Raw genomic sequence first — 18,452 nt, 5'->3', positions numbered from 1 at the left:
GGCTTCTTACAAGCAGCACTATTTCGGCCCGGTTTATACCATAAAGACCGAATACCTCAGGGAGTGTTCGGCGTCGCGAGTTCGGCCTTATATGCATCAGCTCCGAATCATTGTCTTTGGTCAAATGTTGGGTTTGCCCGGATCCTGTGTTTTGGTGCCTTACGTTCCGCTTTACCGGCTAAGGTAGCACCAGGAGAACTACTGCGATTGTGCCCCGGTTCATTCGGACGAGCCCCTTAGTAGAGAAAGCCGAAAACTGACTGTCATGATATAGCGTGAGACTGGTCAACCACTCGATGACCTATCGGAATGTTAGAATTCCTCCACCTTAATGAAGCGCCGTTTTCCGGCCAGGCATATACGCACCCCGCAATCGGGAGAGTGCGGAGCCACCAGGGGCTATCTAGTAGCCCCACTGTCAAACTCCTATGGCTAAGTGAAAGTGTTCAAGCATTATAGTCCGGTTGCCTCGCTCGCTGCGCTATGACCTCCTTATCAGGACCAAGACGTTGGATTAAGTGTGAACACGCGTTTTTTGCGAGCACCTCCACATTATATGCGTGGGGGTTGAAGCCGACAGCTACAATCTTTCAGGTTATACACATGTATACATAAACGGCCGCACAGGAGGCATCATACTACTTTCAGGCAAAAGTATAAACATAGCCTTATAAAAACTTCATAAAAGCATTATGTTTACAATGAGAATACATATCACTCAAACATAATATTTTTCGAGCACTGGGCCTCTATCAAACGAGTTACCTCGAGAACTTCCTTGAAATAGTGTTCGGCAGCCACACGGCCTATGGCCGAACCCTACGCCGCACAGTGGGTTAGTCCATCTCACCAGTATGCTTTAACACGGGCAGGCATCCGCGAGCCCTCTATGCACGCCGACCTCTTCATCGCATTATGGCGCACCGCATTCAGGAGCTGCCTGCACTAAGCTTAAAATTAGTTGTTCGACTTAGGCCTTCCAGCCATTAGTGATCACAACAGACCTCATGGCGAGTCCCGACAACCTATTCAGTTTGGCCCATTAGACTAGCTGGTCAGTCAATGAAAGCGGACGCTTCGGAACGATGGAAATTGCGTTCCTAGAACAACTTATCCACTTTCATGATCTGTCTGAACCTTGAAGTACTTGGCCGCATCGCAGCGCTCGCCGCCAAAATCATATACGCATCTGCCGAAGCTTCCACCAGCGATCCAGAGGGGCATGCCGTGGATCTCCGAAATTCCTCCGGTAACATGAAGGTTTTCCAGCCGCGCTATCCCCGGCTTCCCGCAGCTCCTCCTTCTTCGCTTCATAGCAGAACGGGTGTCTTTGTCTGCCGCCGCGGCCCCTTCTCCAAGGTCGTTGCCTTCGCCTTGGTTCTCTTCCTCAAGGACCCGGCAACGGTCGGCAGTGTCTTTCAATTCTACGGCCATCTTGGCCATCTTCTCTTGGCTCTCGCAATGTGCGGCCTTCTCGGCTTTCAACTCTTCGGCCGCCTTCAAAGCAGCCACATTACTACTCCTCGCTTGTTCCTTGGCTCGGTCAAGTTCCGCCCGCAAGGCTTCCACGGTGGCAGCTCCATCTGCAGTCACAACATATTAAAGATATTGGCATTATACTGCTCTTACTATGTGGCGTTCATCGGATAATAACACTTAGCCTGTGCCTCGTCAAGCCTCTTATTAACAAGCTCGATGTCGGCGTCTGCCGCATCCAGTTGCCGTTTTAATTGGGCAAACTCCCTGGTCCGTCTAGCCACCGGAGCTCCGACCACCTGCACATAAAGGCAGATTGGTTATTGCCTGGAAATTTGATCCTCTGTTCACCGCCATTCTCGATGACAACCAGAGTCTCAGGGGCTACTATAACATGTGCAGTACTATCACATATTATCTCACATACCTCAAAGCCTGTCAATAGACTCATAAAGGCTTCATGTAATCCGCTTTCAGCGGACGAGATTCTCTCCATCACCGTACCCATCAGCGTACGGTGCTCTTCTGAGATGGCCGCTCACCCCATCAACTCCCTCAGAACGTCCGACCGCACACCAGATGGTGTCGGACTCTTTCGTATGCTCTCTTCGGGAGCCGGACACTGGGGACCTTGGGGGTCTACGGGATTATCTTCTGGCCTCACCGAATCCGGAGAGGCCCTCCGCGACGACACTTCGGGGTCGCCCGCTTCTGGAGCGGAGGAGTCCGGGGGAGGCGTTTCGCTCTCCATCATCTCTGGAAGAAGATCCACCGAAGACGAGCTCATTTGAGAGGGGCTGAGGCCCGAACTGCAAGATAGATGCGATGGTTATTTTCTCGGAGGAAAAAGATAACATGCCCTTACTACTAAAATATTTTGGATCACTTACGACTCGTTGGAGGGCTGATCCCCCCGCGGACTCTGCGCGGCAAAAGCACCCCCGAAGGCAGGACCCTGAGTGGGAGACCTCTTCTCCCGTTTTTCTCTCGTTTGGAGGCCTCGGCTTCCGGATCCTCAGAAGCAGTCCTCTTCCTTCCCCGATTATCCTCCTTTATGGAGGCGCTCATTCCCTCGGTTGGAACTGGCAGCGATGGGGGCCCGCTTTCGCCCATATTCTTCCCCCCTGTATCTTCCTTCGAGGGCTCCGGGCAAGGTGCGAGCTCGAGCATCTTTTCCAGCACTGGATTTTCGAAACCCTCAGGGAGGGGGGCTGAACCCCGAATCATCTTTGCCTTTGTTAGCCAGTGCTGGTCAAAGAGCGATCTCTCAGAAATGACGTCATGATGAATAAAAGATGGTGTATTCGGCTAGAGGACTGCTTACTTGTTCGGCGGCGCGGTTGCTACTCAGGCCCACGTCCTCGGTAGTATCCGGACACTCTATTTGAGGTCCGAAGAATGACTTGTACATTTCCTCGTGCGTTAGGCCGAGGAAATTTTGAATAGCACGCGGTCCTTCTGGGTTGAACTCCCACAAGCGAAGGGGCCTGCGTTTGCAAGGCTGGACTGGACGAACCAGCATAACTTGCATTACCACAACCAAATTAAAATCTCCCTCGAAGAGATCTTGAATGTGGCTTTGCAGTATAGGCACATCCTTGGCTGGACCCCAGCTCAGACCTCTGCTAGTCCATGACATCAGTTGTGGTGGGGGGCCCGAGCGGAAAGCGGGGCAGCCGCCCACTTGGCACTTCTGGGAGCCGTGATGTAAAACCACTCCTGTTGCCATAATCCGAACACCTCTGGAAAGGAACCTTTTGGCCATGGAGCTCCTACCATCTTGCTTATTGACGCGCCTCCGCACGCTGCATGTTGCCCCTTGATCATCTTCGGCTTCACTTCAAAGGTCTTGATCCATAGGCCGAAGTGAGGGGTAATGCGGAGGAAGGCCTCACACACGAAAATAAATGTCGAGATGTGGAGAAAGGAGTCCGGGGCTAGATCGTGCGAAATCTAACCCATAATAGAACATCAAGCCCCTGACGAAAGGATCCAGAGTGAGGCCTAGACCTCGGAGGAAGTGGGAGACGAACACAACATTTTCGTTGGGTTCGGGAGTAGGGACGACGTGCCCTCTAGCAGGCAGCCGATGCAAAACCTCGGCGGTCAGATATCTGGCCTCCCTCAACTTCTTAATGTCCTCTTCTGTAATGGAAGAGGGCGTTCCATCGGTCTTGAAGGCTGGATCCAAACATGATTGAAGATCCGGAGCACCTAACATGGGCTTTGGGTGTTAGAACTCGAGGCGGGGGAAGGGTTCGATTGAGCACGAGAGGGAAAAAGCGAAGACCTTGTCCCTTTATAAAGAGGGTGAATATCAAGCGTCCTCTCCATAGCCGTTTAGGACTTGCCTATAATCTAGGAGTCCTAGGCACGGTTGGGTTACCCACGACCGCATTAATGAGAATCCCGTAATAAGGAGGCACGATCTCTGCTTTGACAAGACGTGTCGAAAAACTGCCTCGCGTTATGTACGGGGCTGGTCAAAGGAAACGGTTCGAATAATCACTGCGCCATGACATAACGTCATGCTGCCAAAACAAGCCAGCAAATTAGATCTGCGAAAATATTATTCTCTCTATGGTGGAATGTGGAACTTATTTTGCAGGGTCGGACACTATCCTCGTATTCAAATTCTTCTGTGATGTATTCAGAGAAGGAACCCGCCTTGCAATGCCAAAGACAATACTGCGCACCGGACTCATCGTCATTGAAGCCTGGTTCAGGGGCTGCTGGGGGAGTCCTGGATTAGGGGGTCTCCGGACAGCCAGACTATCTCCATTGGCTGGACTATTATACTAAGAAGATACAAGATTGAAGACTTCGTCTCGTGTCCGGATGGGACTCTACTTGGCGTGGAAGGCAAGCTAGGCAATACGTATATGGATATCTCCTCCTTTGTAACCGACCTTGTGTAACCCTAACCCTCTCCGGTGTCTATATAAACCGAAGGGTTTTAGTCTGTAGGACAACAACCATAACATACAATCATACCATAGGCTAGCTTCTAGGGTTTAGCCTGTCTGATCTCGTGGTAGATCTACTCTTGTACTACCCATATCATCAATATTAATCAAGCAAGACGTAGGGTTTTACCTCCATCAAGAGGGCCCGAACCTGGGTAAAACATCGTGTCCCCTGCCTCCAGTTACCATCCGGCATAGACGCACAGTTCAGGACCCCCTACCCGAGATCCGCCGGTTTTGACACCGACAAAGGGCCTTGTAGTCCAGATGTGGCCTGGCGAGCCCTTGTCCGGCAGCTACTTCGGCCTGGTGAGGCGGCTGGTAGAAGCCTGCCCACAGCTTGAGGTCATCAAGCGATCCGTCTGCATTGAAGGTGCACGCAGAGCTTTTGCCCGGGCGAAGGTGCACTGGGCGAAGCTGGACGCCGTGAAGCTTTTGAAGGAGGGGCCGCCGGAGGGCAAGGAGCATCGCTGCCCCGAGAATTATTATGAGAGCGTCCTGAAGGGTTCCCGCTTAGTGGCGGATGAGTGTGCCAAGGATGTAATTTTTGAATGAACATTCCCATGTGATCCTGTGATATGAAACGAGTTCTTTTGCACCATGCGACGCTTTCTGAATTTAAAATATTACCTTTTGTGCGACCGTTTATAAAATCTGAGAGTTGGCCAGTCGTTGGCTTCTGCCCCCATGTAGCTAGTACTGGGGTGTTCGGGGTAAATCTGAACACTCTTTACCCCAATTTTGTGTCCTTCAAGGGAGGTGCTCAGCGCAACGAACCAGGCAATCGGACTATAATGCTTTATCACTCTCACTTAGCCATAGAATTCTATGATTTTAAATTTTTGGCGAAGCCCCTGGTATTCAGAGGGCCGAATTTGGGGCGCTATACACGCCTAAGCCGGACAAGGCCAACTCCTCGCCCGAAGCGGAAAAAAGTCTTTAAGGACTTGAGACCTCTTGAACAGCGACCAGTCTCTCGCCTTATCATGACAGTCAGTTTTTGGCTTTCTCTACTGAGGTGCTCGTCCGAAAGAACCGGGACACAATCGCAGTAGTTCTCCCACCGCTACCTTAGCCGATATAGCGGAACGTAAGGTACCAAAGCATGGGAGGCGGGCAACCCAACATTTGACCCAAGACATGATTCGGAGCTGATGCATATGATGCTATAAGTTCGGGGTGCCGCACTGTCGGAAGTGTTCAGACTTCTTGCACCGTATTACGGGTGAATGAGAGCCCCTGGCGTACTAACCGTACTCGAGCGTGCAGGTGCGGAATGTCGTAAACGGACATATAAGAGAAAGAGAAAAACTTAAATAATGCAATAACAGATTAATAATATGCATTGTTATTTGAATAATACGTCGAAGCGCACTGGTACAAGTAGTGCACTAAGCGTAAAGTAGGACAATTCGAAATTTCCTATCCAAGGCAAGCTACGCAATAATAGTGAAAAGCGGGTATATCAAGTATTACTAGAGACCACCTGGCAGTTCCTGTGTTCATCTTAGCTTCTTGCCGCCTTGGTTGTTGCTTCCGGAATGTGTCCGGCCGTCGAACTGCCGGAAAGGCCTTTCGAAGAATCAGGCCCTGAAAGAGAGAGGGAATGTCAAAGGTATACAGCCCCTGGTGTGGTTAAGCCATAACGCGGGGCGTGTCCTGATTATGCCGCCGCCTAAGTCCATGGTATTTTCAATGTGTAGTTATGTACGTGCGTCACGGATTTCATCGCTTCACTGGGACTAGGACGGGGGCCGAATTGCTAGGCGAGCGTAGATCGCACCAGGCGATCCTGCTGCAGATTATTCCGGACGCGCTCGAAGGTGTCCGGGGGCTGTAACACCGAATGAGTGGTCTGTCTGAACAGGCTGCTTTGTGCCTCTGCTGCAAGGGCCACAGTGTGCTCTTTCGTATGGAGCAAGCGTTCTGTGTTTCCATTTACTGTTATGACCCCGCGAGGTCCTGGCATCTTGAGCTTGAGGTATGCGTAATGCGGCACTGCATTGAATTTTGCAAATGCTGTCTGTCCGAGCAGTGCATGATAGCCACTATGAAACGGGACGATGTCAAAGATTAACTCTTCACTTCAGAAGTTATCCGGTGATCCGAAGATCACTTCCAGTGTATTTAGCCTCGCAGTGCAATGATGGAAGCCCGACACCTTAGAAATGTATGCCCTCTTTAATATTTGTTGTTGTCCATCGCGGAAGTTTGAATATCCTTGATGTCCTTGAGATAGGATCTGCGAGGTTCAGGCTCGCGCGCGATCCAATAGTATCCAGTGAAAAGCTTGCAGTGAAATGTCTAGATGCATATGCGATAGTGGGAATCTTAGTGACCCCAGGCGACGCATCCGCGCTGTTACCGGTGATGGTCTACAGTGCATGACTAGGTGACACAGAACTAGCTCCAGTTCTCCCTCACACTTGTGTAGAGTCGACTGTTATTGTCCGAGAATCTGTCAGATCGATCAGCATGCCTTTGATTGAAAGAACTTGCCAGACATCTTTTGTCCACCTCCCGTATGTTGAACTCGGGCGAGCAGCGGGCTCCTCGTGTAGACGTCCCTTAGTGCACGCTTCCGTTCCCACTTGGGAATATGGGTTGCGTATATCATGTTTACCGTCTTTGCACGTCGTATATACATGTTCACCGTCTTCACTTGTGGGGGGAACCCCTACTGTCCTCCTGTGTTCGGCGGCCGGGGCTCCTCCTCGTCATCGCTATGCAGCCCCTTGTCCTTGTTTTCGGCATTTAACTTGCCGGCCTGCTTGAACACCCAGCATTCTCTGTTGGTGTGATTGGCTGGCTTGTCGGGGGTGCCGTGGATTTGACACGAGCGATCCAGTATGCGATCCAACTGGACGGAGCCGGAGTATTCTTTTAAATGGCTTTTTCCGCTGACCGGATCTAGAGCCTCTGAATCCGGACATGTCCGTATCCGTGTTATCGCCTTTATTGCGGCGCTTTGGTCTGTATTACGACGTTGTCTAGCCATTGGCATCTTTGGTATCCGAAGTGCCTAGATCTCAGTGATTTCTCCTCGCAAGTAAATCATATCAGGAGTGTGCCTTGTATGATGCTTGAATATGCTATGCGTCACGCTGAGCGACCCTCCTGTCGTGACAAGTCCAATACGGCGCCAAGCGATCAATCTCAAACATTAGTGATACTAGGGGATTCAAGTACCATGCCACTCATACTAACTCGTGTGATTACGATGGATGCATTACGATCTCTCCAGCTCATTCCCTGGGCCTTCACGGCCAGCAGACCCCTATGATGAATTGCTGAACGCACCCACTCTGCCGGATGTCTAATGCTTTGCATATCCTGAGACTGGTGCTGGTGACGTGCCATCCAGGGACGTCTATCTATTATTGATGATTTCTATACTAGGCACCGCGATTCTAGAATGTTGCTCCGCTCGTGCTTCGGCAGCCCATTCCCCATGGAACGGATCCAGATCACCCTCGCTGGTTTATGTGGCTCAACTCCCCCATACAGGCATTATGTGGCCGCACACAAGTGCTCCTAGTTTTGGACGGTGCCTCTTCGCACTATTATCGCTCCCATACTGACACCGCTGGGATCTATGGCTAATCAGTATCTGCTCTCAGATTTCTCGAGTGTCTGTGCTCCCGTTATGAGTTTTAGTAATGTGAGTAATGATCCGGTGACTTGTTAGGGCATCGGTAGATCAGTCACTCGCGAGCCATGGGATTGAATGGCAGGAAGGGAGGCAGGTCCTCCAAGTCGCGATCAAACGAGCCGGGTGCCCAAGGGAGATCTTTGTGCCGTCGTATGATTGCGATTAGGGTCTGCGACCGCCGCTACCTCAACGATCTACCAGTCGGCCATCCGTTGATCCTGACATGAAGCTCTTCCTCCACAATGAAGCATATGATGTTTGTGTCACTCTCTATCCATGCCGGCAAATATATTCCTCCGACGTAGTTCTATTCACTACTTGTTCAGTTATTTCGGCCCGTCGAGAAACTTTATTTTTGCACAAAAATAACACCATGGTGATTCTGCTGAAAACAACGTCAGTCCGGGTTAGTTGCATTCAAATCATGCAAGTTAGATTCCAAAACAAGGGCAAAAGTGTTTGGAAAAGTATATACGACGGAGACGTATCATGCCACTAGGTGAATTTCTTGATGAACAACTTGCTAGGGCTAGAGAGAATGAAATTATTGAAACTGATAATATTGATGAAAGTGATGATGAAGATTCTCCCCCTAGATATGAATTGCCTGTTGTTCCTGAGGGTTACGTTATGGATGAAGAAACTGCTAGAGACTTCTTACCTTGCAATGACAGATCTGATCATGAGAAATTATTAGTTAAGCTTAAAGAAGAGTGTTTGAATGCTAGAATGAAATACGACCCTGCTTTTGCTACTTCACCTATCTTTATTTGTGATAAGGATTATGATTTCTCTGTCGATCCTGAGTTAATTACTTTGGTTGAATCTGATCCTTTTTATGGCTATGAATCTGAAACTGTTGTGGCACATCTTACTAAATTAAATGATATAGCCACCCTTTACACATGATGAGAAAACTCGCTATTACTTTATCCTTAAGTTGTTTCCGTTCTCATTAAAGGGTGATGCTAAAACATGGTTTAATTCTCTTGATCTTAAGTGCTGCACGTTCGTATGATTTGCTTCCCCAGGATATGATTTATTGACTCTTGCTGCCCCTATGTTTGCCTTGGACTTGTTCTTCAAAATGTCTCGCAGTCCTCTGTGTTGCCCCAGCCCTTAGCTTCTTCTTGTTGACTGAGTGGGCAAGATTTTGCGCGGGTGCGGCAGCTCATCATTATATAGGACTAAAACGTGCCGCTTCTGCTTCTTGCGCACGATAAGTGTTCAAATTTGTGCCAAATTGAAGAAGGGTCTCCCCCAAGTCTTGAGTGACCGCGTCGCTTCCATCTGTGCAATGTAGGCTCAATGTTCACTCACTCAGTGAGCTTTGCTGATATCCTCTTAAGTGTAAAAATGAAAGGTAGCACTGTGTTTTGATCTGTTATCATGACGTAACCGGTACCTTATTACTTGCCAACGGAGACCCCTCATATTGTTTGACTGTTTTTTAGGGAAGAACTGCTCGTTGATTCAATGACGTCCCTAGGGCTCACTACAAGGTATTTCTGTCATCATGATATACATGCTAGCATAGTGATTCTATGATCAGACTTTGAAGCTGGTGAACTTTTCTTCTTCTATATACGACTCCCAAGCCTTGAATCCTGAAGAGATAAGGGCCGATAACCCGCACTTTCTCATCTCTTCAAGTCTGAATTGCTTACTGCAAAGGCAGAACATCAAGCAATCGTAATATCAACAATACAAAGGTATTAAAGCGAAGATGTTAAATTACCACCTATTGAAGAAATATGGTCTTGAAACCAACTCCGAAGAAGAGGGGTATTCTATTTCTCAGTCCTGAAGATATGCAAGAGGCAAAGAAATCTATGAAAGAAAAAGGTATTAAAGCTGAAGATGTTAAGAATTTACCTCCTATTGAAGAAATACATGGTCTTAATTTACCGCCTATTGAAGAAACATATGATCTTAATCCTTTATTTATTGAAGAACCTCCAGACCTCAATAACCCGACACATGTAGTAAAGGTAAATTCTCTCTATAGATATGATAAAGCTGAAACCCCCCTGCTAAAATTGCTAGTCAATGCTTGGATGAGTTTGATAATTTTATGTTTAAGCAAGAAGACTTCAATGCTTATTTTGGTAGACAATTAAAACAAGATGCTGATATGATTAAATACTTGGGTGATTATATGGCTAATATTAGAGGTGAACTTAAACTTGTTAGCAAACATGCTTCTATGGTTACCACTCAAGTAGAACAAGTACTTAAAGCTCAAAAGGAATTGCTCAATCAGATGAATAGTAAGAAAAATGATTATGCTGTTAAAGTGGCTACTAGAACTGGTAGAATGACTCAAGAACCTTTGTATCCCGAGGGCCACCCTAAGCGAATTGAGTAGGGTTCTCAGAGAAATAACGTTGATGCACCTAGTCCTTCTAAAAGGAAGAGAAATAAAAATGATAGGACTTTGCATGCTTCTAGTGAACCTATTGCTGAAAAACCTGAGAATCCAAATGATATTTCTATGTCTGATGCTGAAACACAATTTGGCAATGAACATGAACCTAATGAAAATGTTAATGATGATGTTCATAATAATGCTCAACCTAGTAATGATAATGATGTAGAAATTGAACCTGCTGTTGATCTTGATAACCCACAATCAAAGAATCAACGTTATGATAAGAAAGACTTTGTTGCTAGGAAACATGGTAAAGAAAGAGAACCTTGGGTTCATAAACCCATTCCTTTTCCTCCCAAACCGTCCAAGAAAAAGGATGATGAGGATTTTCAACACTTTGCTGAAATGATTAGACCTGTCTTTTTGCGTATGCGATTGACTGATATGCTCAAAATGAATCCTTATGCTAAGTACATGAAAGATATTGTTACAAATAAAAGAAAGATACCGGAGGCTGGAATTTCCACCATGCTTGCTAATTATACTTTTAAGGGTGGAATACCAAAGAAACTTGGAGATCCCGGTGTACCAACTATACCATGCTCCATTAAAAGAAACTATGTTAAAACTGCTTTATGTGATCTTGGAGCCGGTGTCAGTGTTATGCCTCTCTCTTTATATCGTAGACTTGATTTGAATAAGTTGACACCTACTGAAATATCTTTGCAAATGGCTGATAAATCAACTGCTATACCTGTCGGTATTTGTGAGGATGTGCCTGTTGTAGTTGCAAACGTTACTATTTTAACGGACTTTATTATTCTTGATATTCCCGAGGACGATAGTATGTCTATTATTCTTGGAAGACCCTTTTTGAATACTGCAGAAGCTGTTATTGATTGCACTAAAGGCAATGTCACTTTTCATGTTAATGGTAATCAGCATACGGTACACTTTCTGAGGAAACAACCTCAAGTTCATAGTATCAACTCTATTGGAAAAATTCCATCGATTATATTTGGAGGTTTTGAATTTCATCTTCCTACTGTCAAGAAGAAATATGATATACTTATTATTGGGGATGTGCATATCCCCGCTGAGGTAACCTAGTGTTATTCGAAATTTCTTCGGTTTCATGTTAATCGAAATGAGTTTGTTAACAAGACTTGATCAACCTTGTTAGTGGATTCCTTTTGATGAGCATGAGAAGGATGAAACTAGAAGCACAACCTTCTGTACCCTCTCTATACTTTCTGTTATTATATTAAATAAAATAAAAATAGTATTTTTCTGTCTGTTATCTGAATTATCCGTGCAATATAAAAATGTCCCGAAAATAAAAGTTCTCAGAATGACATGCCAATTTAATATGATTTTTCAGGAATATTTGAAGATTTATGGTGTAAAATTTACCGCGGGGGGAGCTGCCACCTGGTCACGAGGGTGGAGGGCGCGCCCTACCCCCCTCGGCGCGCCCCCCTGCCTCGTGGGCCCACGATGGCCCTCCTCCACTTATCTTTTCACCCATCCTCTTCTTATTCCTCCCACAAACACGAAAAACCAACTCAAGCACGAGTTCCAGCCCTTTTTGCCGCCATTTTCGATCTCCTTGCTCAAAGCACCTCTCACAAAACTGCTTGGGGAGATTGTTCCTTGGTATGTGACTCCTCCAATGGTCCAATTAGTTTTTGTTCTAGTGCTTTATTCATTGCAAATTTTTGCTGCTTAGGTGACCCTGTTCTTGAGCTTGCATGACAAATTTATATGGTCAAAAGTAGTTTTGATGCATGATATAGGCCCTAGGCACTTGTAGGAGTGGTTGCTATCAATATTATTGAGTTTGGTTTACTTTTATTTTGAAGTTACTAAAAATTTCAGAATTTTTCAGAAAATGATGAGGAGATTATTGAGGGGCTCATCGAGCCAAAGCTCGAAGGAAAAGGCACCGAAGCCTAAGTATAATTTGCCGCGCACCGCGGAGGTTCGGGCGTGTGAATGGCCTTCCGAGGATTTCTGGAGAGCAGCTGGGATTTATGAAGATTTTCATGAGTTGGCTCATAATGCAGGCCTCACCGCTTTCCTCCACGACCAATGCGATCAGTATCTCTTACTCACAAATACCTTTGTGCAAAACTTTCATTTCCATTCTAGGAACTCACCACCTACGGTGGAATTTCATTTATATGATGAGCATAAGGAGATGTCACTTTATGATTTTTGTCGGATTTGTTTAGTCCCTTTTGAGGGCAAGACAGAAGAACCACATCGTGATGATGTGGAGGGATTTATTGATACTATCACTATAGGGGAAACTAGGAAGGTTTCCGATGCATGAATCACTAGCATACATTTTCCTGTCTTATGTTACTTTGCATTATTTGCTAGTCGTTGCTTAATTGGTCGCGGAAACTGTGGAAACCTTAGTATCCTTGATATTATTATTTTTCTCCAAGGTTTATACAGTGATAACACTTTTAGTATGGGCGGTATTATTGCTAAACGGTTAAGTCTGAACCGTACAAAGGGCCCCATCTTTGGAGGCATCTATGCTACACGCCTAGCTGCACATTTTAACATACCTATTAGGCATGCTGAGATGGAAGAAAAAGTGCTGCCTCGTGTTTATCTAGATTATAAAAGTATGGTGGCACATGATTTTATTATTAAGAATAGGGCAGGAGAGCTTAAATATCAATTGTTCTTTAATAAACATCACCCTGAGACTATTACCTTGCCTGCTCCTTGTTTGTTTGATTTGACTGTTTCAGGCATGTACCTTGTTCCGTTGAAGGCTATTCACGCCTACCGGAACCCTGCACCAGCCGTGGAGCCAGAGCCGGAACCACAAGTTGATCCTTCACGACAGTCTAATTACCAGTGGGATCCGGAGATGATTGTCAGCCAGTGGCAATCGGAGTCTTCCTCTTCTTCTTCTCAGTACGACCCCAACTACTATTATGGATATCCGCCAGGCCAGCCGTGGCCATAGACCAACTTAGGCCAAAAGCCTAAGCTTGGGGGAGTACGTATTTCCCACCGACATTACATTTATGTTCACACACTCATTGCTAGATGTCGGTGCTCATACTTTTTCATTGTATCATCCATGCTAGTTTATTTCCTTTTTATGCTTTCTTCTTGTGTGTTTAATAAACCTTAAGAAACAAAATTAGTTAGTAAGGCTTTTTAAATTCGTTTAATTTCCATGCTTGTAGTAGTAATTAAAAAGAAAACCAAAAAGATTTCCTAGTTTCTTCTTTTGCTTGTTGGGAGCTTTCCCGTGTAAATAGTTTTATTTCTTTTCTTTTCTTTGGGGGTCCATAGGAGAAGACCATAATTAATTTGTTGAAGTGGCTCTTATATGCATTATTGTTGATCTGACAAAAGAGCCCATATTGCCTTGTCTTCTCCTGTTTATTGAATGCCTGCAGATTCCAGCTTAGTCCAATGCACGAGCACTATTATTACTATTCACATCATTCGATCGTGCAAGTGAAAGGAAATTATGATGATATATGATTGACTGGCTGAGATGAGAAAAGCTGGTATGAACTCAACCTATTTTGTTTTTGTAAATATGATTAGTTCATCGTTCTTGATTGAGCCTATTATGAATAAACATGTTTGCAATGACAACTAGAGATCATAGTTTCTTGTGCCATGCTTGATTAGCTATGAGTTATAATGGTTTACCTTGCTGCCAACATGCTATTAAATGGTTATGATGTGGTATGATAGGTGGTATCCTCCTCTGAATGATTTAAGTGACTTGACTTGGCACATGTTCACGCATGTAGTTGAAACAAAATCAACATAGCCTTCATGATATTTATGTTCATGGTGGATTATATCCTACTCATGCTTGCATTCGGTGTTGATTAATTTTAATGCATGTTCATGACTGTTGTCGCTCTCTAGCTGGTCGCTTCCCAGTCTTTTGCTAGCCTTCACCTGTACTAAGCGGGAATACTGCTTGTGCATCCAATTCCATAAACCCCAAAGTTATTCCATATGAGTCCACCATACCTACCTATATACGGTATCTACCTGCCGTTCCAAGTAAATTTGTATGTGCCAAACTCTAAACCTTCAAATAAACATTTCTGTTTTGTATGCTCGAATAGCTCATGTATCAACTAGGGCTGTCCTATCTTCCATGTTAGTGGGTTATTCTCAAGAGGAGTGGACTCCGCTCCTCACTCACGAGAAAATGGCTGGTCACCGGGATCAAAATAATTGCAAACAAAACTCCCCCAGCATTGTTGTTAGTTGGAGGCACCCATTGTTTCGGGCAAGTCATGGATTGATGCTTGTTGGTGGTGGGGAGTATAAACTTTACCATTCTTCTTGGGAACCGCATATAATGTGTGTAGCATGGAGGATATCGAGATCTCTCGGTTGTTATGTTGACAATGAAAGTATACCGCTCAAAATAGTATTCATCTCTATTTAGAAATCGAGCTCTGGCACCTCTACAAATCCCTGCTTCCCTCTGCGAAGGGCTTATCTATTTACTTTTATGTTGAGTCATCACCCTCTTATTAAAAAGCACCAGTTGGAGAGCACCGCTGTCATTTGCATGTATTATTGTTAGTTTACATTGAGTATGACTTGACTGGATCTCTTTTACCATGAATTACAATTTCCAGTCAGTCCTTGATCTTCAGGGGTGCTCTGCATTTATGTTTTGCGGTCTCAAAAAGGGCTAGCGAGATACCATCTTGATATATCATATTATGATTGTTTTGAGAAAGTGTTGTCATCCGAGATTTATTATTATTGCTCGCTAGTTGGTTATGCCATTGATATGAGTAAACATGAGACCTAAATGTTATTGTGAATATGGCTAGTCCATAATCTTTGCTGAAAACTCGAATGCTGGCTTTACATATTTACAACAACAAGAGCAAACAGAGTTTGTAAAAGTTTTTCTTTATCATTTTCAGTTTGTAAACTGAATTGCTTGAGGAAAAGCAAAGGTTTAAGCTTGGGGGAGTTGATACGTCTCCAACGTATCTACTTTTCCAAACACTTTTACCCTTGTTTTGGACTCTAACTTGCGAGACGGTCGGAGCATAGAGGAGGAGGCCGCAGGAGATGGCTCGGACAAGCGGGGCTGCAAGGACGAAGAGATGCGTGGGTTGTATTTTAGGTGCGCGGAGGGTAATGAGAGAGGGTTTCCAGAAGACCGTAAACTCACGAAGATTGTTCTGAGAGGATAAAAAATTACTGGTGTGGAAAGGGAATGGGACGGGGGGGCGGAATCCCACACGCACAGCACGAGGGGGCGCCGACTGCACGAGGGTAGGGGGCGCGCCTACCGTGGGGCGGCACCCCCTGCCTCATGGGCCCCCTGACGCTCCACCGACCTCAACTCCAATTCCATATATTCACGTTCAGGGAGAAAAAAATCAGAGAGAAGGATTCATCGACGTTTTACGATACGGAGCCGCCGCCAAGCCCTAATCTCTCCCGGGAGGGCTGATCTGGAGTCCGTTCGGGGCTCCGGAGAGGGAATCGTCGCCATCGTCATCATCAACCATCCTCCATCACCAATTTCATGATGCTCACCGCCGTGCGTGAGTAATTCCATCATAGGCTTGCTGGACGGTGATGGGTTGGATGAGATTTATCATGTAATCGAGTTAGTTTTGTTAGGGTTTGATCCCTAGTATCCATTATGTTCTGAGATTGATGTTGCTATGACTTTGCTATGCTTAATGCTTGTCACTAGGGCCCGAGTGCCATGATTTCAGATCTGAACCTATTATGTTTTCATGAATATATGTGAGTTATTGATCCTATCTTGCAAGTCAATAGTCACCTACTATGTGTTATGATCCGTAACCCCGAAGTGACAATAATCGGGACCACCGTGATGACCAGTAGTTTGAGGAGTTCATGTATTCACTAAGTGTTAATGCTTTGTTCCGGTACTCTATTAAAAGGAGGCCTTAATATCCCTTAGTTTCCAATAGGACCCGCTGCCACGGGAGGGTAGGACAAAAGATGTCATGCAAGTTCTTTTCCATAAGCACGTATGACTATATTGGAATACATGCCTACATTACATTGATGAACTGGAGCTAGTTCTGTGTCACCCTATGTTATAACTGTTGCATGAGGAATCGCATCCGACATAATTATCCATCACTGATCCAATGCCTACGAGCTTTTCACATATTGATCTTTGCTTAGTTACTTTTCCGTTGCCACTGTTACAATCACTACAAAACCAATACTGTTACTTTTGCCACCGTTACCGTTACTTCCATATTACTTTGCTACTAAATACTTTGCTGCAGATATTAAGTCTTTCAGGTGCGGTTGAATTGACAACTCAACTGTTAATACTTGAGAATATTCTTTGGCTCCCCTTGTGTCGAATCAATAAATTTGGGTTGAATACTCTACCCTCGAAAACATGCGATCTAATTGTGGTTAGACAAATGTATGTACCAAAAACAGGAAGGCATGTCATATTCAAAGGTATAATGTGTAAGCTAAGTAGATGCAATTTAACCAAATTGGAAGCAATACAAGCTAGACATCCGGCTGGAGTGGTGAGCATGATCATCTAGGACCTGAGAGCCTGGTGGGAGGCGGGCTGCTTTGCCACCATCTGGCTTTTTAGTTGGCTTCCAGGTGATGCCATGTCTGTGCTGGGCTTGTCACTGGCTCGGCCAGTGCCCTGACTAGCTATTTGTCTTCTGGTGCTCACCGGGATGGTGGTTCATGTAAAAAATATCTTTCCTTATCTTAATAAAGACCGACGCCTTTCGAATACAAGCTAGACACCATATGCAACATGCAACCACATATGACACCGTGAAGTTAAAGCAAGCACCTGGGATGGTGGTACACGGCGAGCGAGATCATCAACTCCAGAGCTACGTTCCCGTCTCCATCTGCTGACACTACACCCTTTAAAGTCTTGAAACGTGTGCCTAGCCGCATACCATGCTGGAGCGACTTCTCTCTTCTCTTCTGCTTCGTCAAGGCAGAGGTCTGAAATACCCTTGCATAAAAACACAATAGTGAGAGTAAGGGTGAAGTGTGTGCAGAACTAGTGCACTGTAAAAGTAGCAGATAGCAGGTGGCTGAAAAATAAATGACAGGAGACATATGATAGCTCTACAACATTGCATGGCAAACAAAATTAGATTCTACTCCGTATGATTTTGTAATATATGAGCACAGGATGGGGAAATGCAGGTACTCCTCCAGCACACCACCACATGTGGTCCTATCAAATAACAGTCGACTGAAAATAAATAGGTCAGTCGATTTTTATGAACCGTCCGATCTATAAGGAATGGGCAGATGGCCTTCGTCTACCTCCTCCAGTCACTGTTGACGATCTTCTCGAACCGCCAGCGACCACCGGCCTAGACCCCTGCCTCCGCCGCCCCGCCCTCCCCTCGACCTCACACCATCGCCGTGCTTGGCAGCCCCCTGCCATCCCTTTAATCCCGCCGACCTCCAGATCGGGCGCCAAGCTCTAGGCCCCACACACCCCTAAGATAAACACCGAGGCGCTGCTTCCCCGAGCGTAATAGGCGACTAGCGCCTGTTACCAGGGGAATGCTTCCGTTAATTGGGAATCAACTGACCAGGAATTGAAATTCAGGGGGGCGACGGACCTCTAGCTAAGGTGAAATAGTATATGAGGAGAAACCTTGTGCATGCGAGTTACTAGGAACATCTAGTATCAAGAAGAAGCGGTCAACTAGTGTCTTCTGTGGGATGAATACCGTGCAAGCAGACATAAGATTTGCACGAATAAGGGAAGAGGAGTACCATTTTCGGTTGCCGGTGTGGTCTCCTCCACATGTCGCGATCTTCTTCTTTTTGCCAGGGGAACCGATGTTCGGAGGAGGGTGCAGGCTTGGACGAACCCATGGCCAAATTGTTGACTGTGTTGCCGTGGCCGTATGTCGGCGGAGGGGAAGCAGATCCGAGGCGGCGAAGGACGGCGTAGCAGGAA

This window comes from Triticum urartu, chromosome 2, assembly GCF_003073215.2.
Source record: "Triticum urartu cultivar G1812 chromosome 2, Tu2.1, whole genome shotgun sequence".
Classification (NCBI taxonomy): Eukaryota; Viridiplantae; Streptophyta; class Magnoliopsida; order Poales; family Poaceae; genus Triticum; species Triticum urartu.
Note: the sequence above shows the minus strand (reverse complement) of the source record.